The following is a 21665-nucleotide window of genomic DNA, read 5'->3' on the forward strand; positions in this document are numbered from 1 at the left end:
TCAGTCATCACTTTGTTCTTGCTGCAGAAGTTTTATACAGCTACCATCTGAATTGTCATAATGTTCATTTTACTCTTGCTTTCCTGTTGCATTAATCCATAGGATCAGGCCCTAGTGTTGCAAATATGAACAAAGCTTCTGAAAATGCAAAAAGCATTATTTTGACCAGCTTCTAGGTAAAGGGGTATAGAATTGGGTTCAAAGAGGTAAGAACTCCTCTTAACACTTGGGCTGCTACCTACTATTATAAATCTAATATATCAAGACATCCCATGCACACTTCCATTTTATTGTGCCACTGTAATTTAATTTATTTGTTTTCTTTTACAAGGCCGCTGCTGATATCATCTAAGGATTTATTCTCCGTCATTGTTTGCTCTGAATCAATGTGATCAAAAACTTCACAACCAGCCAACCAATGCATTTGCACCAAGTTTTAAGTGCCATAAAGCAAAGTCTAATAGGTTTCCTACATAAGGATAAATTGCCAATAATTTTGCCCTATAGATGGAGGCAACTACTTCAGCCTCATGGCTCATGATTGTAACCCACTGTGAGCTGGAGGGCCAAAACTAATTGGTACAGCTAATGTTTTGCATGTAATGTATTTAATTTGGATTTTATTCCTGCTTGCTAATGTGCGTTTTTTTAAAAAAAAAAAATTACTGTGAGTTTAAATGCAGGCCTCTAAGGAAAGAAGGAGAGGGGGTGGCTGAGTGAATGGAGTATGATCTCAAAGAATGGTTGCTGTACCCTTTCATTCCCCAACTTATTTTCCTCAAGTGTAAACTTCTGTAATCGTAGAGCTCTTAATCTGCCACTCACACACAGCTTCAGGTGTTCTCTACTTTACTCCAGCTTTGACCTCGATAACACCTTCCATTTTTCACTTGTGTCATCTATTTATTGCTGCGTCCCTAAAAGGCTTTCTCTTTAGATCTCTTCTGCTTAACTGGTACTACAGGATGGCTTTGTGATAGATGGTGGTAGTGACAAAACAGAACGAGGGGGATGGCTGTAAAAAGGGGATCTTTTTTTTCTTAAACAGAAGTCGAAATTATTTATAAGTACATAAGCATAATTGTTGCTGAGTTTTGAAAATGTACTGGTTTCAGAATAGTTCTTAGGCATGTAAGTTCCAAAAATAAAATATCTTCTTAAATATACTCAGTCACACAGACTAATTTTCCACACAGATCTTCACTAACAGACTAAACTCTCACTTTATCCACAAAGACATGTATTCACTTAGGCATTTCCACAAAGCTTGCCTGATCTAAGCAGAATAAGCTGCCTCTGATATACACACACTGACACAGGCTCACACTCATTTTGCCTGACTTAGATAGAATTAGGCTCTCAGGCTTCCAGTCAGTTTGCCTGATTTAGCCAGAATCCTTTCTCTGAGATTCCCGAAGAACGACTTAACCAGAATCTCCTGGCTGGTCAACTTTCTTTCAGAAACAAACAGACAAAGACTCTCTCGGGCTCCACACAGTTTGCCTGACACAGCTAGAATGAACACTCTTTCTCTGAAGTACACTGATAAATACTCATTATAGTGCTCATCATAGCTTCCCACAACCATTACAATGTAACATGGCATTACGAACTGTAGTGTTTCTGGGCCACAGAATAAGGCTAAAGAATGGCTTAAAATAACTTTAATATGAAGAGCAACTAAAATAATTTGTACAGCAGTCTCTAAGACTTTTTGTCAAGCATCCCAGGGGTATGTGATCATAGGGAAAGTCTTCAGGTTATCATTTTTTAAACACCTTAAACTAATACTTTTTTTTTTTAATAAAATTTTTATTGGAATTAGAATCATATAATTTCACATTACAATCAATTCCCGTTTCCCAATTTCTAACCCCCTCCCTTTCCCCCCTTTTTTGTAGACTTCCAACAGTTTTCCAACCCTTTGTCCCTTTTCCCTTACTCATTTTGAATTCATCTATCTAACAAATATATACTTTCCCTTTAATCTAAGCAATAATTCTTTAACTATTTTTAATACTCTGTACCCTATCTTTAAGTCCCTTCTTCCATATTAGACAAACAATTTGTCCCTTTTTTACATAATTTCATAATTTCCTGGTTTCAAATATTTCTATAAACCATATACCATATAAACCATATAATCCATGCATTCATATAAGTCAACCAATTTAACTTATATTCCGTATATTACTTTTTTTACCTATCTTATCTTCATTCTACTTTAGTTATATTTAATTATATTATTAATTTCCTCTTTCTTTAATTATACATCTATATAACTATCCTCAAAAGTTATCAATCAATTTGATCCATATATTTCTTCAGGTAGACTTATTCAGTTTAACATGTTACGTTTATACCAGAAACAATATTAACTAGTCGGTCCTTATAGTTAGTTATTTTCTATCCATATTCTATATATTTTTCTATATATAACAATCTAACAAGATAACTGCTTAGACATTTTCATTTCTCTCTCTACCCTCCGGTAAAGTCACCCCCCTCTACATTTTGTCATGTTTCAATAATTCTCAAACTGCCACAGTTCTCCTCCCACCTCCCATTTCTTCAACACATATTGCTTCAGCTTCTCCCAGTCTGTGTTGAACTGTCCTGGGTCCAGATTTCTCAATTTTCTTGTCATTTTGTCCATTTCGGCCATATACAGCAATTTGTAAGTCCAGTCCTCAATAGTTGGCACTTCTTGTACTTTCCATTTTTGCGCATACAAAAGTCTGGCCGCTGCTGTCATCTAAAATAGCAATGTTCTATATTGGGCTGGAATGTTCTCCATTCCCAAGTTCAGTAGCAGGAGTTCTGGGTTCTTATTGATTTGAAATTGTAGAATCTCACTTATTACTTTTATTATTTCTCCCCAGTACTGCCTAGCTACCTCACACGTCCACCACATATGGTACAGAGAGCCCTCATGTTTTTTACATTTCCAGCATTTATTAGAAGTGTTCAAATTCCCTAGCGCAATCTTCTTTGGTGTCATGTACCAACGATAGATCATTTTGTATATGTTCTCTTTAATATTAGTACACGTTGTAGTCTTCATTGTGTTTTTCCACAAGTGTTCCCATGCCTCCATTGTTATTTCTTTGTTAAAATTTATGGCCCACTTCACCATTTGTACTTTAACTATTTCATCTTCAGTATACCATTTCAACAGTACTTGGTATACCTTGGAAATTTCCTTCTTATCCTCTTTTAAAAGTATCTGCTCTAGTTCCGAATTCTCTGTTCTTATGCCTCCCTTTGCACAATCCGAGTTGTAGAGATCTCTGATCTGCCTATACTGAAACCAATCATAGTTGGGTGATAACTCGTCCTGTGTCTTTATTTTAAGTTTGGAAGATTCTATTCGGGTTATCTCCTTATATGTTAAACACTGTTGCTCAGTATCGACAGCTCTCGGATCTATTACTTCATATGGAACCACCCACATGGGGGTTCCTTCTTGTAGAAAGTCTCTGTACTTCTTCCAAGTTGCATATAGGCTTTTCCGTATGTAATGATGTAGGAACATAGAGTTCACTTTTACTTTATCATACCATAGGTATGCATGCCATCCGAATATTTTTTTATATCCCTCTAGGGCCAATAATTTCTTATTCTTCAACGTCATCCAGTCTTTCAGCCACACTAGGCAGATTGCATCATAGTAAAGTCTTAGATTGGGCAGTTGCATTCCGCCTCTTTCCTTTGCATCTTGTAAAACTTTCATTTTCACTCGAGGCTTCTTGCCTGCCCAAACAAAGTCTGATATTTTCCTCTGCCATTTTTCAAACTGCTTAGAGTCTCGGATAATTGGTATTGTCTGTAACAAAAACATTACTCTTGGTAACACGTTCATCTTAACTGCTGCAATCCTTCCCAACCATGACAAATTCAATCTATTCCATTTGATCAAATCTTGCTCAATCTGAGTCCATAATTTTTCATAGTTATTTTTGAATAGATCTATATTCTTTGCAGTCAGTTCAACTCCCAAATATTTCACCTTAGTTGTTACTTCACAGTCCGTTATTTCCATTAACAGTTGTTGTTTTTGCTTAGTCATATTTTTGCATAATATCTTTGACTTCTTTTTGTTAATATAAAACCCTGCCAAATCTCCGAACTCCTTGATCTTCTCTATCACTTTTGGCATATTCTCCATTGGGTCTTCCACAATTAACATTATATCGTCCGCAAATGCTCTGACCTTATAAGAAAAGTCTTTTATTTTTATTCCGCGGATTTCTTCATCTTGTCGTATTTGTATCATCAGTATCTCCAATACCAAAACGAATAACAGCGGAGACAACGGGCAACCTTGTCTTGTTCCTTTACTTATAGTCAATTTCTTAGTAGTCTCATCATTCACCACAATTGCTGCATTCTGGTCTCTGTAGATTTCTTTAACTGCTCTTATGAATCTTTCTCCCATTTGTAGCTTTTCCATAGTGGCAAACATAAAGTCCCAGTTCAAATTGTCAAACGCTTTTTCAGCATCAACAAAGAAGAAACCAACCTCTTTGTCACAACGCTTATCATAATACTCAATAGCATTAATCACTGTCCTTAAATTGTCTCTGATTTGTCTACCAGGTAAAAAACCTGCTTGTTCCTCCTCAATAACTTCTGAAAGCCATCCCTTCACTCTCTCTGCCAGTATCTTCGCAAAGATTTTATAGTCATTGTTAAGTAAGGATATGGGTCTGTAATTTTTCACATTAGTCAGATCTTGGCCCTCTTTGGGGATCAATGAAATGTTAGCTTCCTTCCAGGTATCTGGAATCCGTTGATCCTTTAATACTCCATTGATCACTTCTTTTAGGAATGGTACCAGTTCGTTGGCCATTGTCTTATAAAATTTAGCTGTAAGTCCGTCTGGCCCTGGCGCCTTTCCCAAATTTGTTGATTGTATTGCCGTTTTTATTTCCTCATCCGTTACTTCGTTGTTCAGTCTGTCTCTCCACGCTTCCAAGATTACTGGGAGCTTCATTTTCTCCAAATATGTCGCTATTGATTCTTTATTCACCTCTTTCTTATTATACAATTTAGCATAAAATTTATAGAAGGCTCTACTAATGGATGTCTGTTCCAAATACGTTTTGTTATCTTCACATATTTTATTTATTGTTTTCTTTTCCTTTCTCTGGTTCAATTGCCATGCCAAATATTTCCCAGGTTTGTTTGCACCTTCAAACCCTTTTTGATTCAGTTTTTTAAGATTCCACTCCAATTCTTTATTATTCATTGCTGTCAGCTGTTCTTGTAATATTTTAATGTCCTGATAAATTTTCTTTTTCCCTGGTCTCTTCTTTAACTGTATTTCTTTGGCTTTTATTTTCTCCATAATCTCCTGTCTCTTCTCCTCTTTCTTTTTTCTGGCTCTTCCATTTAAGTCCATTAGTATGCCCCTAATTACCGCCTTGTAAGTGTCCCAAACCTTGTTGGTTGGTACTTCTTTATTCATGTTGTATTGTATGAAGAACTTTATCTCTCTTCTCAGCATCTCCATATTCTCTCCCTCTTGAAGTAAGTCCTCATTTATTCTCCATCCTTTCCTTTTGCTCCTTCTCCCCAATTTCCACATAATTGGATTATGATCCGAGCCTACCATCGGCATTATTTCCACTTCCTTAGTCCATAACGCTAAGTCTTTTGAGGCCCAGATCATATCAATTCTCGATAGTGTAAAGTGTCTTGCGGAGTAGAACGTAAATTGTCTGCTTTTCGGATTTTGTCTTCTCCATACATCTTCTAAGGTTTCCTGTTGTATCAGTTCAAAAAACAACTTTGGTAGCAGTCCTCTCTTCTTTTGTGCAGTTGATGATTTTTTGTCTAAATCCAAATTTGTCACTCCATTGAAGTCTCCAGCAAGTATTATCTGGTCATATGAAAGTTCATTTAGTTGCTTCCTTAAGTCCTCAAAGAAGCTTTCTTTTGCTCCATTAGGTGCATAAATTCCAACTACCAGCACTCTCTTTGAATTCCATACGCATTCCACTGCTATAAATCTGGCTTCCACATCTTTCATTACAAACTTTGGCTGCAGCTCCTCTTTAATATAAAGCACTACTCCTCTTTTTTTCTTATTAGAGGCCGCTGCAAAATCATTGCCCAATTTTTTTGATTTTAAATACTTTACATCTTGTTTTCGGATATGGGTCTCTTGCAAACAAACAATATCACATTTTTGTTTTAATAGCCAGTGAAAAATGCTTTTTCTCTTATTCGGTGAATTAAGTCCATTTACATTCCAAGATAAAACTTTACACTCCATAATCATAATCTTGTTGCTGGTAAGTCCTTTTCATTGTCTCTTATGAATCGCTCCATCTCTCGTTCCGATCTGATGCGTCTTTTGTCCCCTCCAAATTCAAAGGACACTCCTTCTGGTAATTCCCATCTGTACCTGATTTTCATGTCCTTCAAAATCTGAATTAGCGCCTTATATTTTTTCCGGTCCAATAACACCGATCTGGGTATTTCCTTCATAATGATAATCGTCTTGCTGTCAATCTCCAATGGATCTTGAAACTGTTTAGTCACAATCTTCTCTTTCATATTTCGGGTCGTAAATTGCACAATCACATCTCTTGGTAGTTTCCTCTGGGTCGCAATTCTTGAATTTACACAATATACCACGTCCAGGATAGCCACAACTTCCTCCTCCTCCTTCCCCAGGTATTCAGCTAACACCTCAGTCATCTGTTCTTGCGCTGTCTTTCCTTCCACTTCCGGCAAACCGCGAAATCTTAGCTGCTTCTCCATGTGTTTACTTTCCGCAACCGCCATTCTCCCCCTCATCAGCCTCATCTCTGTTTGTTGCGTGTCAGCTAAATTCTCCACCGCGCCTTCTACTACTTTAACTCTCTGCTGTGTTCCTTGCAGTTCATTTTGCATTATTTCCATACCTTTCTTTACTTCTGACAGCTCACTTTTCACTGTCTGTTTAACCTCTTTGATCAGCTCCGGTTTCATGTCCTTAAGTTCTTTAATCAATTCTAAGACTTTTTTGTCTAGGTTCTCTATTGCCGATTGCCACTCTTTTTTCGACATCGTGGGGCTTGCCTTGGCTCGCTCCCACGAGTCCGCCCTCTTCCTTAACTCCGTGGCGTGAAATTAAGCGTCTTTTTAATTTTTAATTTAAATGTCCCAGTCTTTTTGCAAAGAAAAAACTTTTAGAAAATCCAAAATGTCGGGCGTCTTTTCTCTATGGTTCTTCTATGGTTTTTGTAATCCAAAATGGCTTACTTCCTCTTCCGCTGAAGCCGCGGCTTTTCCCCTTTCAAAGATGGCGATTCCCTTCTTCCTGCCCTCCGGCAGGGGCCGCTTCTCTCCAGCAACTCTATTGTTATTACGTACTTCCTGTCTCCCGACTTCCCGCAGTAGCTCTCGCGATGGCAGAATTTTCTCACAGCTCCATAACCACAAGTATTCAAAACAATAGTCCAAATTCTTTAATAACTTCTTTAAACTTAGTCTTTTTTCTGTTTCGACTCTTGCCGAGTCTTCTCCTCCTTATAATTAGCCTGTTGCAGTTTTAAAATCTACTTTTAATCTTCTTTACTTTTAACAATCTGTCCCGTATCAGAAGATAGTGATCTTTACCTTCCCATTCACTTTCCGTGGGTTGTAATCACTGTTTCAATCTTCGTTTCTCCTCCACTCCTCTTTCCCCTATTGAAGCTTGGGTACGTAGGTCTTGTGCCAACCGCATTGGCCCCGAAACTGCTGCAGAGATCTTTGCCGACCTGTCACAGGGTGGGACCTCAAGGGTCGTGAGGGGGCCCGTCGCGTAGAGCCCCCCCTCGCCCGAGATCAATGCGCCCTGAGGTCTTGAGCGTTCTTTGCCTGCTCTCCGCCTGAGAGCAGTCGGCCGCGGGCTATTTTGCCCCCGCCGGCCGGTTAAAACGGCAGTCCGGTCAGCTCCACAGTTGGAGCTGCGTCAGACCTCCATGAATCCCAAACCGGAAGCCCCAACACCTTAAACTAATACGATGTCTCTAATTTATACTTTTTCAGAGCAATCTTAAAAAGAGTTACACCAGTCTAAGCCCATTGAAATCAATGGGCTTAGACTGGAGTAACTCTCCTTAGGATTGCACTGTTAATCATTGAATTAACCATGAAATCATATTTCTCTGTCGTTGAGCATGCAGTTGTTCACACAACTGAATAAACGTTCCTTGGAAGATTCTGTTTTAGCTGACTTGATAACTTGACTGCTCTGACTGCTCTGGTAAATAGGCATCAATATGTTTTTCGTGTACATAAACCAGCTCAGGGCCTGCAGTCATAGCACAGTGGTTTAAATCACTGTCTTTGAAGCCTGAAGCTTCCTTAATGTACCTTTCCTCTCCCCTATTTAACCCTTCCATAGTTTGTATGACTATCTCTAATATTCTTAATAAGCTAACATGCTCAATAAAGGCTAAAACTTAGCAAATGTGTTCCTTGGAGGACCAGTCCTACTGCTTATAAAATTTGCCATTTTCTTTTTCTCTAAGCATCTCCAATAAAAATAGAAAAGTTATAGACCCACATAATTTTGTTCATTCAATATCTGTCTGCCTCATTTACATTCTTGTAGATTTTTTCCAGTGATTCTAAGAAAGAATCTGACATTTAGAGAACCTTTACATTATACTCTTTAATTCTAAGTTAGTGCTACTAACTAGAATTAAAGTCTTACAGAAAGTGTTATTTTTCATACAGAGAAACCCAAGTTTAAAGCCTTGTGTACCTATAAATGTTATAGTGACTGATCCAAAGATCATTCAGTGTATCTCAGCTTAACCTCACAACGTTATTGTGAAGAAGGTGTGGGAGACTCAAGGAGATAGGAGATCAAGATGGGGGGAATTCTTAAAAGTGAAATAATGAATACACAGCCACAAACTATTCCAATGATAAAAAATGGGAAGAACCTAAAGAATCCAGGGTGGCTCCATAAACAGCTTTCTAAAGATCTGAAAATGAGTGTTAAAAAGGTTAAAGTTCAGTATGAGCTTGGTCTAGCGAAAGATGCTAATACTATAAAAAAGTGTTCTTTAACTATGTTCAGAGCAAGAAAAAGAACAAGGAAGTGGTAGGCCTACTGTGGTGAGAGGAAAGTGGAATTATAACAGAATATGTGATGAAGAAAACCTGGTAAAAATGGGCTATGTGATGAAGGAAGGGAATTGCAGCCTAAGATATGCATAGAGGCGGTATCATCCTAGCATACTAAAGGAACTTGCTGATGAAATTGAAGAGCCTCTGTCTAGAATCTTTGAGAATTCTTGGAGAACAGGTGAGGTGCTACAGAAGAAGGAAGCCAGGCAGATGTAGTCCCCATCTTCATGAAGGGGGAAAAGGAGGATTCTGGTAACTACCAGCCCATCAGCTTGATATCCATACCTGGAAATGTTTTGGAACAAATCATCAATCAGTCCTTGAGCATTTTGAAAAGTCAGCTGCAATTACTAAGAGCCAGCATGGGTTCCTCAAGAACAAGTAACTAGGGGTGTGCAAGCCAAAAAATTTTGGCTAAAGCCGAAAGCAGAAAGCCGAAAGAGGATTCTCTTTCATATAAGCCGAAAGCCGAAAGGGCCAGCCGTTTCGGCTTTCGGCTTTCGGCTTACTTTCGGCTTTCGGCTTTTTCAATGGGAAAATGCCTCCGGCGTCTTCCCGGACGTCTGGGGGAGGCATTTTCCCACCGAACCAGCCCAAAATTGGTGGGGACCTTCCTCTAACCCCTCTCTACAAACCCCCCAAGTCTCAGATCGATTGGACTTTGGGGGGCCATGTTATGGCCCCCCAAAGCAGGTCCCCCTATCCTCCCATAAGAAAGCGAAGGAGCAGCATATTGTTAGCATGCTGCTGCTCATCTTCTTCATTATTTCCTATGGGGAAAAATGAAGAAGCAGGCTTCCTTTGCCAGGGGTGGCATTTTGCATGTAAAATGCCCCCTTACCCTCAGGGGCCCTTCTCCCACCCTTCCTCCCACCCCCCACCAAGGCTCAGCCTGCTCCCACTTGGGGGGGCCATTTCATGGCCTCCCCAAGTAGGTGCTCTGCTCTCATCTCTACCACTGACAGCTAGGGGAGGCTTGTCTTGCCAGGGGTGGCATTTTGCATGCAAAATGCCCCCCAGCCCTCAGGGGCCCTTCTCCCACCCCTTCTCCCACCCCCACCAAGGCTCAGCCTGCTCCCACTTGGGGGGGGGGCATTTCATGGCCTCCCCAAGTAGGTGCTCTAATCTCTACCACTGACAGCTGGGGGAGGCTTGTCTTGCCAGGGGTGGCATTTTGCATGCAAAATGCCCCCCAGCCCTCTGGGACCCTTCTCCCACCCTTCCTCCCACCCCCCACCAAGGCTCAGACTGCTCCCACTTGGGGGGGCCATTTCATGGCCTCCCCAAGTAGGTCCTCTCAGCCCCTAAAGTCCACCCCTTACAGCCCCACACAAACCCAATTCCCCCCCAGCTGCCACACACAGACCCAAATCCCCACATTAGCCCCTCACAGACCCAAATCCACCCCACACCCATAACCCCAGGAACAGGCTGGCAAAGGCCAGCCCTCTCCCTTTGTTCCCTATGCTGGGAACTTCTAAACTCTCTTTCCCTGGGCAATTCTGCACAGCCCAGGGGTGCCACAATGGTGGGCACACTTCTGAGTGCCAGCTGGTCCCTGTGAAAGAGCACCTGAACCACAGACACCCTCCCTCAAATTCCCCCACCACCTACAGAGATGGCTGGCCAGCCAGCCCCATTGTTCCCTATGATGGGAACCGACTGCACAACAAAGAATAAAACAAGAACAACACAAAATAAAGTTTTTAAAAAATTATTTTCTCCCTTCCAAAGTACAAGTAGGCAAAGCATAATGACACATTACACCAGCAGTCCCCCACACAGAAAAATAACACAACTCACTTAACATCAGAGAATCACAAAGCACGATTCCTGTCAAAAACACTTTATTTCTTGAACAGCTTTAGGTTACACAGCAGGGGGGAACACCAAAGGGCATGGCAGCACTATCTTACACAAAAATAACACAACTCACTTAACATCAGAGAATCACAAAAGCACAATTCCTGTCAAAAACACTTTATTTCTTGAACAGCTTTAGGTTACACAGCAGGGGAGAACACCAAAGGGCATGGCAGCACTATCTTACACAAAAATAACACAACTCACTTAACATCAGAGAATCACAAAAACACAATTCCTGGCAAAAACACTTTATTTCTTGAACAGCTTTAGGTTACACAGTAGGAGGGCACAACAGGGCATGATAGCAATGTACTACAAAAAATAATACAACCCACTTCACCATTTTTGACAGCAATTGTGTTTGTGTGATTCTCTGATGTGAAGTGAGTTGTGTTATTTTTGTGTAGTACACTGCTTTCCTGCTCTGTTGTGCCATCCTACTGTGTAACCTAAAGCAGTTACAGAAATAAAGTGCTTTTGACAGCAATTTTTTGGGGTGATTCTTTAATGTGAAGTGAGTTGTGTTGTTTTTGTGTAAGATACTGCTTCCATGCCCTTTGGTGTTCCCCCCCCTGCTGTGTAACCTAAAGCTGTTCAAGAAATAAAGTGTTTTTGACAGGAATTGTGCTTTTGTGATTCTCTGATATTGAGTTGTGTTATTTTTGTGTAAGATAGTGCTGCCATGCCCTTTGGTGTTCCCCCCTGCTGTGTAACCTAAAGCTGTTCAAGAAATAAAGTGTTTTTGACAGGAATCGTGCTTTGTGATTCTCTGATGTTAAGTGAGTTGTGTTATTTTTCTGTGTGGGGGACTGCTGGTGTAATGTGTCATTATGCTTTGCCTACTTGTACTTTGGAAGGGAGAAAATAATTTTTTAAAAACTTTATTTTGTGTTGTTCTTGTTTTATTCTTTGTTGTGCAGTTGGTTCCCATCATAGGGAACAATGGGGCTGGCTGGCCAGCCATCTCTGTAGGTGGTGGGGGAATTTGAGGGAGGGTGTCTGTGGTTCAGGTGCTCTTTCACAGGGACCAGCTGGCACTCAGAAGTGTGCCCACCATTGTGGCACCCCTGGGCTGTGCAGAATTGCCCAGGGAAAGAGAGTTTAGAAGTTCCCAGCATAGGGAACAAAGGGAGAGGGCTGGCCTTTGCCAGCCTGTTCCTGGGGTTATGGGTATGGGGCTGCTGGGGGTGGATTTGGGTCTGTGAGGGGCTAATGTGGGGATTTGGGTCTGTGTGTGGCAGCTGGGGGGGAATTGGGTTTGTGTGGGGCTTTAGGGGGTGGACTTTGGGGGCTGAGAGCACCTACTTGGGGAGGCCATGAAATGCCCCCCCCCCCAAGTGGGAGCAGTCTGAGCCTTGGTGGGGGGTGGGAGGAAGGGTGGGAGAAGGGCCCCAGAGGGCTGGGGGGCATTTTGCATGCAAAATGCCACCCCTGGCAAGACAAGCCTCCCCCAGCTGTCAGTGGTAGAGATGAGAGCACCTACTTGGGGAGGCCATGAAATGCCCCCCCCCAAGTGGGAGCAGTCTGAGCCTTGGTGGGGGGTGGGAGGAGGGCCCCAGAGAGTTGGGGGGCATTTTGCATGCAAAATGCCACCCCTGGCAAGACAAGCCTCCCCCAGCTGTCAGTGGTAGAGAATGAGATTAGAGCACCTACTTGGGGAGGCCATGAAATGGCCCCCCCAAGTGGGAGCAGGCTGAGCCTTGGTGGGGGGTGGGAGGAGGGGTGGGAGAAGGGCCCCTGAGGGTGAGGGGGCATTTTGCATGCAAAATGCCACCCCTGGCAAAGGAAGCCTGCTTCTTCATTTTTCCCCATAGGAAATAATGAAGAAGATGAGCAGCAGCATGCTAACAATATGCTGCTCCTTCGCTTTCTTATGGGAGGATAGGGGGACCTGCTTTGGGGGGCCATAACATGGCCCCCCAAATCCAATCGGTCTGAAACTTGGGGGGTTTGTAGAGAGGGGTTAGAGGAAGGTCCCCACCAATTTTGGGCTGATTCGGTGGGAAAATGCCTCCCCCAGACGTCCGGGAAGACGCCGGAGGCATTTTCCCATTGAAAAAGCCTAAAGCCGAAACGTTTCGGCTTTTTTTCTTTCGGCTAGCCGAAACGTTTCGGCTTAGCCCGAAACGTTTCGGCTAACCTGAAAGAAGCCGAAACACTTTTGTTTCGGCTTTCTTTCGGCTTTCAGAAAGCCGAAATGCACATCCCTACAAGTAACCTTATCTCCTTTTTGAGAGAGTTACTACTTCATTGGATCAGGGGACTGCTGTGGACATAGTTTATCTTGATTTCAGTAAGGCTTTTGATAAATTTCCAAATGATATTCTTTTTTTTTTTTTTTTTTTGAAAAATTTTTATTGGGTTAGAATCCATTATTTCCACATTTACATTCAATTTTCCCCAATTTTTTCATCTCTAACCCCCTCCCTTTCCCCCCCCCTTTTGTTGACTTCCAACAGCTTTCCAACCCTTTGTCCCCTTTCCCTTACTTTTATTAGCTTCCTCTATCTAAAACAAATATATATTCTCCATTATTCAGAAAGCCGAAATGCACATCCCTACAAGTAACCTTATCTCCTTTTTGAGAGAGTTACTACTTCATTGGATCAGGGGACTGCTGTGGACATAGTTTATCTTGATTTCAGTAAGGCTTTTGATAAATTTCCAAATGATATTCTTGTTGATAAGTTGGTAAAATGCAGTTTGGATTCTACGACCGTTAGGTAGATTGGTAACTGGCTGACAGATTGCACCCAAAGGGTATCTGTAAATGGTTCCTCATCCTTTTGGAGTGCCTCTAGGATCTGTCCTGTGCCCTGGGTCATTCAACCTCTTTATAAATGACTTGGATGAAGGAATAGAGAGGATGTTCATAAAATCTGAGGATACAAAATTGGGAGGAGTAGCAAATACAGTAGAAAACACAATCAAGATTCATGATCTTGACAGGCTGGGAAACGGCTAAAACTAACAACATGAATTTCAACAGAGATAAATGTAAAGTTCTGCATTTAGATTGGTAATATCAATGGCATAATTATAGGATGGGGGACACTTGGAGTAGTACGTGTGATAAGGATTTAGGGGTCTCAGTCAGTAGATCATACACTGAACATGAGTCATCAGTGTGATGCAGAAGCTAAAAGAGCAAATGTGATTTCACACTGTATCAACAGAGGTACAGTATACTGATCACACTAAGTGGTGGTACCACTTTACTGTGCTCTGGTTATACCTCACTTGGAGTGTGTTCAGTTTTGGGTGCCACAGTTTAAGAAGGATGTTGACAAGCTGGAACGTGTTCAAAGGAGGGCAACAAAGATGGTGAGGGGTCTGGAGACCAAGTCCTATGAGGAAAGGTTGAAAGAGGTGGGTATATTTGGCCTGGAGAGGAGGCAACTAAGAGGTTATATGATAGCCCTCTTCAAGTATTTGAAAAGGATGGAGCAGAGTGGTTTTCTTTTGCCCCAGAGGGTCAGACCAGAAACAATGGGTTAAAATTAAATCAAAACAGTTTTCAGCTAAACATTAAGAAGAACTTCCTGACATTTAGAGTGGTTCCTCAGTGGAACAGGCTTCATCAGGAGATAGTGGGCTCTCCTTCCTTGAAGAAAAAACAGACTAGATGGCACCAGACAGCAATGATGATTCCATGACTCAACATGAATTTAGGCAGATTGGGGAAAGGAGGGAATGAAGGAATGTGCTAGGCTCCTGAGGCCCTTTCTTATATGCCCAGGGTAATGCCGTTCTCCACTTTGGGATCAGGAAAGAATTTTTCTCCAGATCAGGCAGAGATCCTCAAGGATTTTTGATATCCTCTGGGCATAGAGCAGTGGTCACTGGGGGGATAGGTAGCCGAGAATTTCCTATTTTGTGCAGGGGATTGGACTAGATAATCCTTGGGGTTCCTTCCATCTCTATGTTTCTATGAGACAGAAACATCTATGTGCCCTGAAGTCTATGGAGGAAGTGAGGATAAATGGCAATTAATGCTACAGAAATATTTAGCAACACACAGCCTTCTCTTTGAGAAAAGGAAAAAAGTTAATGACTATTCCAAAAGTTATGTGATATATTCCAGAATTATTTAATTATAGTAAAAAAAGCCCATTGTGGGGAAAAATACAACGGGCTCTAGAAAGGGAAGGACAGGCAGGCAGGCATTGCCTCCTCCTCCTCCATGATTGATCGCATTTGGGTGAAGGTGGGAGAGAGGCATTGCCACCTGCTCTGCTCCTGATTCCAGCCGGGTGAAGGGGGGGCCATCATTGCCTCCTGCTCCATGCCTCACCCCAGCCGAGTGAAGGCAGGGAGTGGGCATTGCCACCTGCTCCACTCTTGATCCCAGCTAGGTGAAGAGGGGTTGTACACTGCCTCCTGCTCCATACCTGATCCCAGCTGGGTGAAGTCAAGGGGCGAGCATTGCCACCTGCACCACTCATGATTCCAGCTGGGTGAAGACGAGGGCGGGCATTGCCACCTGCTCCACTCCTGATCCCAGCTGGGTGAAGGCGGGGGTGGTAATTGCCACCTGCTCCCTCCTGATCCTAGCTGGGTGAAGGCGGAGGGTGGGCACTACTACCTGCTCAGCTCCTTATCTCAGCTGAGTGAAGGTGGAGCATGGACATTGCCATCTGCTCTGCTCCTGATCCCAGTTGGGTGAGGGGGGGCAGGCCTTGCAACCTGCTCCACTCCTGATCCCAGCTGGGTGAAGACAAGGGCAGACATTGACACCTGCCCTGCTCCTGATCCTGGCTGGGTGAAGGGGTGTGTGTGTGGGGGTATTGCTACCTGTTCCGCTCCTGATCTCAGCTGGGTGAACGCATTGCTGCCTGCTCCATGCCTGATCCTGGCCTGGGCTTCCAGCGGCAGCATGCTTTCTGAAGGGATGGGCTGCCTCTTCGGGACTTCCCTCCATGGTAGCACCCTCTGGTGGCACACTAGGGTAGGAAGTGAGTTGTCTGGAACACAGTTAGCCTTTTATATAGTAGGATGATGTGTTGCCCCCTAGAGGCTAAATTTCAGATACTTTTGTTTAGAACACAGACTAGGCATGATCCAGAAGGACATGGAGATTGTTTGATATTTTTCCAAGATGGATGAACTGTGACACAAACAATACAGAGTTATACAGTCATTTTGTGACTAAATATTGCTTGCGCCTAAATATTATAACATACAGATCCCTATATGAAGCTATAACTAATTCTCTATTGCAGAATAATGTTGATGGAAACCTATGATGAAGACAAAAAGACACAGAACTAGAGGGGTGCTTGCAAACCTGAATGGCTTTAAATGGAGAAATAGGTGAACAGTTATCAAGTTGATCAGTTGAAAGATCTGGCAAAATGAAAGCGGCCAAGAAATGTTTATGCAGCCATAAACTGCATATCATCATATGCTCTGTGTTTTGGGCTACACGATTGTTCGTGCATATAATTTAGCTAAGGAATGAAAGAAAATATTAATGGGAAATACTGGAAAGCAAGCTACACATGCACGAATACCAAAATTTAAAAGATTTTATATAAGCCGTTTGAAAATAAGTGGAACAAATTAGTGGGCCTGAAGACATATGAAATTGAATATACTTTTAACTGTAAATGTTGACATTTCCTGCTGGATCAACATTTAGATAAATGTTTAGATACACTTAGATAAATTTAGATAAATGTTGAACTTTCAGCATTTCAGTTACAGTGTTTCTGTTCACACTGAATACTTAGGGCCAAGCTACACATGACGAATGACACTTGAACGGCAAGTGTATTTCTCCCTGTCCACTTGCCCTCCACTCAATCCACTTGCCGTTCAAGTGTCATTCGTCATGTGTAGCTTGGCCCTTAGACTCACCAAATTCTGACTACCACAACAATTGTTGTGCACAAAGTGAAGTATTCATTTACATACTACCGCAAATGTTACTGGGTTATCTCTTCTTATGTGTGAAAGCACTCAAGTGGATTAAAGAGCCCATATGAAAGCGACTTTAGATTATATCATATTTCTTTCTTTCTTTCATATTTCTTTCATATTTGAAAGGTCAGCAGACCTTTTAAATATGAAAGAACCATTTTCTCTGTGGAGATACCTACTAGCTCTCTAGAACATCAGTTGCTACTTATACTCAGTTTAGAAATTTAATTTCATGCATCATTCTACAAATGGAAACTCGTGCTCTATTTTTAAACAGGAAACAGTGTGTATACAATTAATAGAATCAAATGTCTTACTGTAGAGGAGAAAGGGGGTTGCAATGCAAACCTGCTCTCTGTGTTAGTGACTTTTCTGCAACTTATAGTTTGCTTTTCTGAACTTCTCTTACCGAATTTTAATACTTTGTAAGTAGGGTTTCCAGGCTCTCTTACCCTCCCAGTGTGTGTGAGGAGGGGAACCCAGCACTCAACCTTTCGATGTCCTCGCATGCACGCACAGGAGCACTCCCAGCACAGTGCAATGATGTCATTTCCACAAGTGATGTCACCGTGCAGGCCCCACAAGGTCTCCCTCACTCTGCACCTGGCTTATTCTTAAACAATCGGCCCATTTGGGGCCAAAATTGGCCTGGCACGAAGCATAGGAGCAGTCCTGGAGCCTGTGTGATGACATTGTTGTGTCATACCAAGAGCCCATCCCAGGAGGCCCGTTCCCATGCCTCCCCCCCCCCCGCTGTCCAGGTGAGTGGTGACAGAGGGTGGAGGCTGAGAGCGGGGGATTCTCTATCCCCACCAGGGGACTGGCCAACCCTATTTGTAAGACAACACAAAGAAGAAAGCATTTATGAAAGACGTTTCCAAAAAGTGAATGAGAACACATAAAACAGTGGTTACTGCACAGCACAGGTGCTTATATCTAATGTATATTTGGAAATTACTATTTCTTTGCCACTATTTTTGGCTTAATTTCAAGTGAAACATTTTCAGTTTTGTCATATTTCACAGGATCTTATTGATCATTATGATGCTATAATAGACCAGATGGATAACAGAAAACATTAATGCTTTCAGCCAGTTCCAGTAGATATTCTTAATATTAGATCTGATGCAATTTATATTGTTCCCAGTTACGCTTGTCATGTACTCAGCAGTTTGAAATATTTTTCCTTGCATTTGCAGATAAATAGCCCTTTAAACTGGGAACAAGCAATACCACTGTTTGTTCTGAAACATTAGTTCCTTTGGCCAATGATCTAAAAAGGAATATAATAACCTATTCCAAAAATCACTAGTATTTGCATCTATGGATTAAAGGTAAAGGTAGTCCCCTGTGCAAGCACCAAGTCATTACTGACCCATGGGAGAACATCGCATCACAATGTTTTCTTGGCAGAAAATTGGATTAACTGAGCTAAAAACATATCCCTGGAATTAAAGCAGAGCGTCTTGAGTTAAACCACCTTGTGAAAAAACTTTTTGTGTGAATCCTCCCTGAGTGTGGACAAAAGTACCCGCAGACTATCAAGAACTCAAAATCTTGCCTAACAGATTACTTCAATGTCTATTCTAATTTGGATGATACGGCTGCCACTGAGACATCACCCAAAAATCAGTTTCTTTCTGATGAGAATGAGCCAGGAAGGCCTTGGTCTTATGTCCTCTCTCGCTCTTTTTTGTCCATAATCCCTTTCCCCATGCACCATTCCTGGCTAGAACTAACTACAGTTTCTTGTTTCATTCAAAACAGGTATTGCAACAACTTGTGGTTTGCCAGTTTGGTGTAGTGGTTAAGAGTGCAGGACTCTAATCTGGAGAGCCAGGTTTGATTCTCCACTCCTCTGCTTGAAGCCAGCTGGGTGACCTTGGGTCAGTCACAGCTCTGTCCCAGCCCCACTCACCTCACAGGGTGATTATTGTTGTGGGGATAATAATGACATACTTTGTAAATCACTTTGAGTGGGCGTTAAGTTGTCCTGAAGGGTGGTATATAAATCAAATGTTATTATTATATTATTTTGTCGAACGCTTTCATGGTCAGAGAATGTTAGTTGTTGTTGTATGGCTGTGGCTTTGGCATTGTAGTTCCTGACGTTTCCCCAGCAGCTGTGACTGGCATCTTCAGAGGTGTAGCACCGAAAGACAGAATTCTCTCAGTGTCAAATGAGAGTGTCAATGTCTGTTCTAATGTCTGTTCTATTATGTTATTGTTATTCTTGCTACAAAGCAAGATTTTCCTGGTTTGGAGACAAGAAGCAAGCCACAATTAAGTACAGTGCCTGAACTGAATATCATAATTAATTATGGTATAAATAAGATCTGTATAAAATACTGCAGATTTCTGTCATTGTAGAAGAATATTTTAAATGCTATCCTGTATTGTTCAAAAAAGCATTAATGCTGGGAAAGCACCCTATCAACAAAACTCTATTTGTCACTTTCAAACATGAAGTCCTCACCAGTTTTATACTAAATGGATAAGCAGACCCATTCATGTAAATTAAATACAATAGTTACATTTTATAAGTTCAAAAAAGTCATACAAATTACTTTTAAGGCTTTCAATTTAACCAAACTGTGTGGAAGAGAGATAACTAGTTTAAAATTTAGGAAACAAGGGGGAAACTAATGTATCTATATAAGATACATACTATATACAGTATATAAGGTCAACGCACATAGAATAGCAATGGGAGAGCACACTTGCCAGTCCCCTGCCTATCTGCATTTGCCTCAAAGTGCTGACAAGTTATGTGCACATAGGGTTTGTCCTTGTGATCAAATGGCACCTGCACACATACAAGCTGTACGAGTATAAGAACTGTAGTAATGTACAGCACAGGTATTTAGGCAGGGGGATGGGGCCCATCTATATACTTTCTCCTATACGTTGACCCTGGCTATCACTGTGTCATGAGTCCAGAGCATGTTTATATGTTTTACACTGGCATTCTAGCCTCTTAATTGGCCATATATTTTCCATACAGTTTTCACAAAGAAATCAGAAATCTTTAAAACCATTGGTATATATGTGTCTCCTTGAGTTTATATGGTGTAAGAAACCTGATCCAGCACACTCAGATGATGATGATGTCTTTTGTACAGATATGCTGTGCGCACAGGGTTATAATTGATAAGTGGGCAGATGATATACCAAAAGGAAGGAAAAGCAAAGCCCAAGGCTGGTATCAAGATGAACTGTGGAGGCACAGTAAACCTACAAGTTGTATACCCGATTGATTTCTTATGTGCTTGTCAAAAGCAATGAAAAATTCATGACAAATGGTTAACAAACAAGCAGGATATTCAAGGCAAATAAATATTCTGAGGGCTTAATTGTGCCTAAATACTCATGGGCCTCATAAACTGCAATTTGCTTCCTGCTCCCATGAAGATGCTAAGCATCATGAATGAGGAGAGCATCACATTGCAGTCAGTCTAAAGACGCTTTTGATAAAGTAGCTATTGAACGTAGCTCTCTACGGGAATCATATAAGAAGCAAGAAGCCCCGTTGGTCTGAATGCAGGTTGTACAGCAACAGTATTCTATGGAATGCTTGCAGCAGTCTTTGGAGTGTACAGACTCAAGAGTGAACAATTTACTCATTTTAGCCCATTTTTTATAAGAACTCAGCCTTTTTGCAGACTATGTACAATGCCTCTCTAGCCTGAATTCTTCCTTCCTTCCTCATATTTTTAGTTATGTTTGAAGAACACTACTTAAGACTTATAGGTCAGAAGAGTACAGTAAGAAAGAAGAAGAGGAGAACTTTTGAGTGTGAAAACTGGAAGGGGGGATCAAAAGATCTTTTAAGCAGTTGGTTACATCATCAAACATGTTTGACTCCTGAGGTCAGAAATGAATTCAAACATAATTGATGACATTTAGAATGAATCTTTTATTCTGTTGTCTTTAAAAAAAATTCTCTGTGAAGATAGTTTCAGGTGAGTAGCCATGTTGGTCTGTAGTAGAAGAGCAGATTAGGGTCTAGTAGCACCTTAGAGACCAACTAGATTTCCAAAGTATGAGATTTCAAGGGAGCTCCTTTGACTCTTGAAAGCTCATGCCCTGGAAATCTAGCTGGACTCTAAGGTGCTACTGGACCCTAATCTCATTCCTCTATGGTTTCTCTTCCATATGGTACATTAGAGGAAATTACTAATGAAATTTATTACATAATGTCAGCATTATGATTCCAACATCTTTTGATACACGGAGCATCTACCATTTTTGTTAAGCTACAATTTATTGGTAAAATAATTAATTCTATAATTTGTGAATGAAATACCCCAAGCTTTCATAACCTCTTTCATATCAATCTTTCATAACCTCTAACTGTTGATTAACTTTGTTTTAAGCAGGTGATGATGATAAATCTAAAACCTCTGCTGCCTACTTAAGAAATAGAGTTCAATATCAAAAGCAGCTGTGAACTGTAAATTATTTTTGAATTGTGAATTATTTGTAAAAATAACTAGTTTCTAAAGACAGGATAGCATGAAACTATTCTACATATGAAGGGGAAATGCAGTTTACGTACAAAATTATTCTTTGTGAGTAGAGGAAGGATCTTTTTACATCCCATTGATTTCCCAAAAGAAAGACTAGCTTTTCTTATTCTATATGCGGAGAAATGTCTTCCACCATTGAGATCATGTCAGCATTACAGAAATTGCATGTGCTCTCTATACATGCTCCAGAAACCTTGCTGCAATTTAGCAGTCAGTAAAAGCATAAGCATG

At 41.3% G+C, this 21665-nt stretch overlaps 1 protein-coding gene across 1 annotated transcript in view; it reads right to left on the reverse strand.

Annotated features, from left to right (window-relative positions):
- Nucleotides 1-21665, reverse strand: part of FSTL5 (follistatin like 5) — a 578210-nt gene that overhangs the window by 540630 nt on the left and 15915 nt on the right. The gene's annotated exons all lie outside the window — the stretch shown is intronic.

The sequence above is a fragment of the Eublepharis macularius genome, chromosome 10 (assembly GCF_028583425.1).
Source record: "Eublepharis macularius isolate TG4126 chromosome 10, MPM_Emac_v1.0, whole genome shotgun sequence".
NCBI classification, from domain to species: Eukaryota; Metazoa; Chordata; class Lepidosauria; order Squamata; family Eublepharidae; genus Eublepharis; species Eublepharis macularius.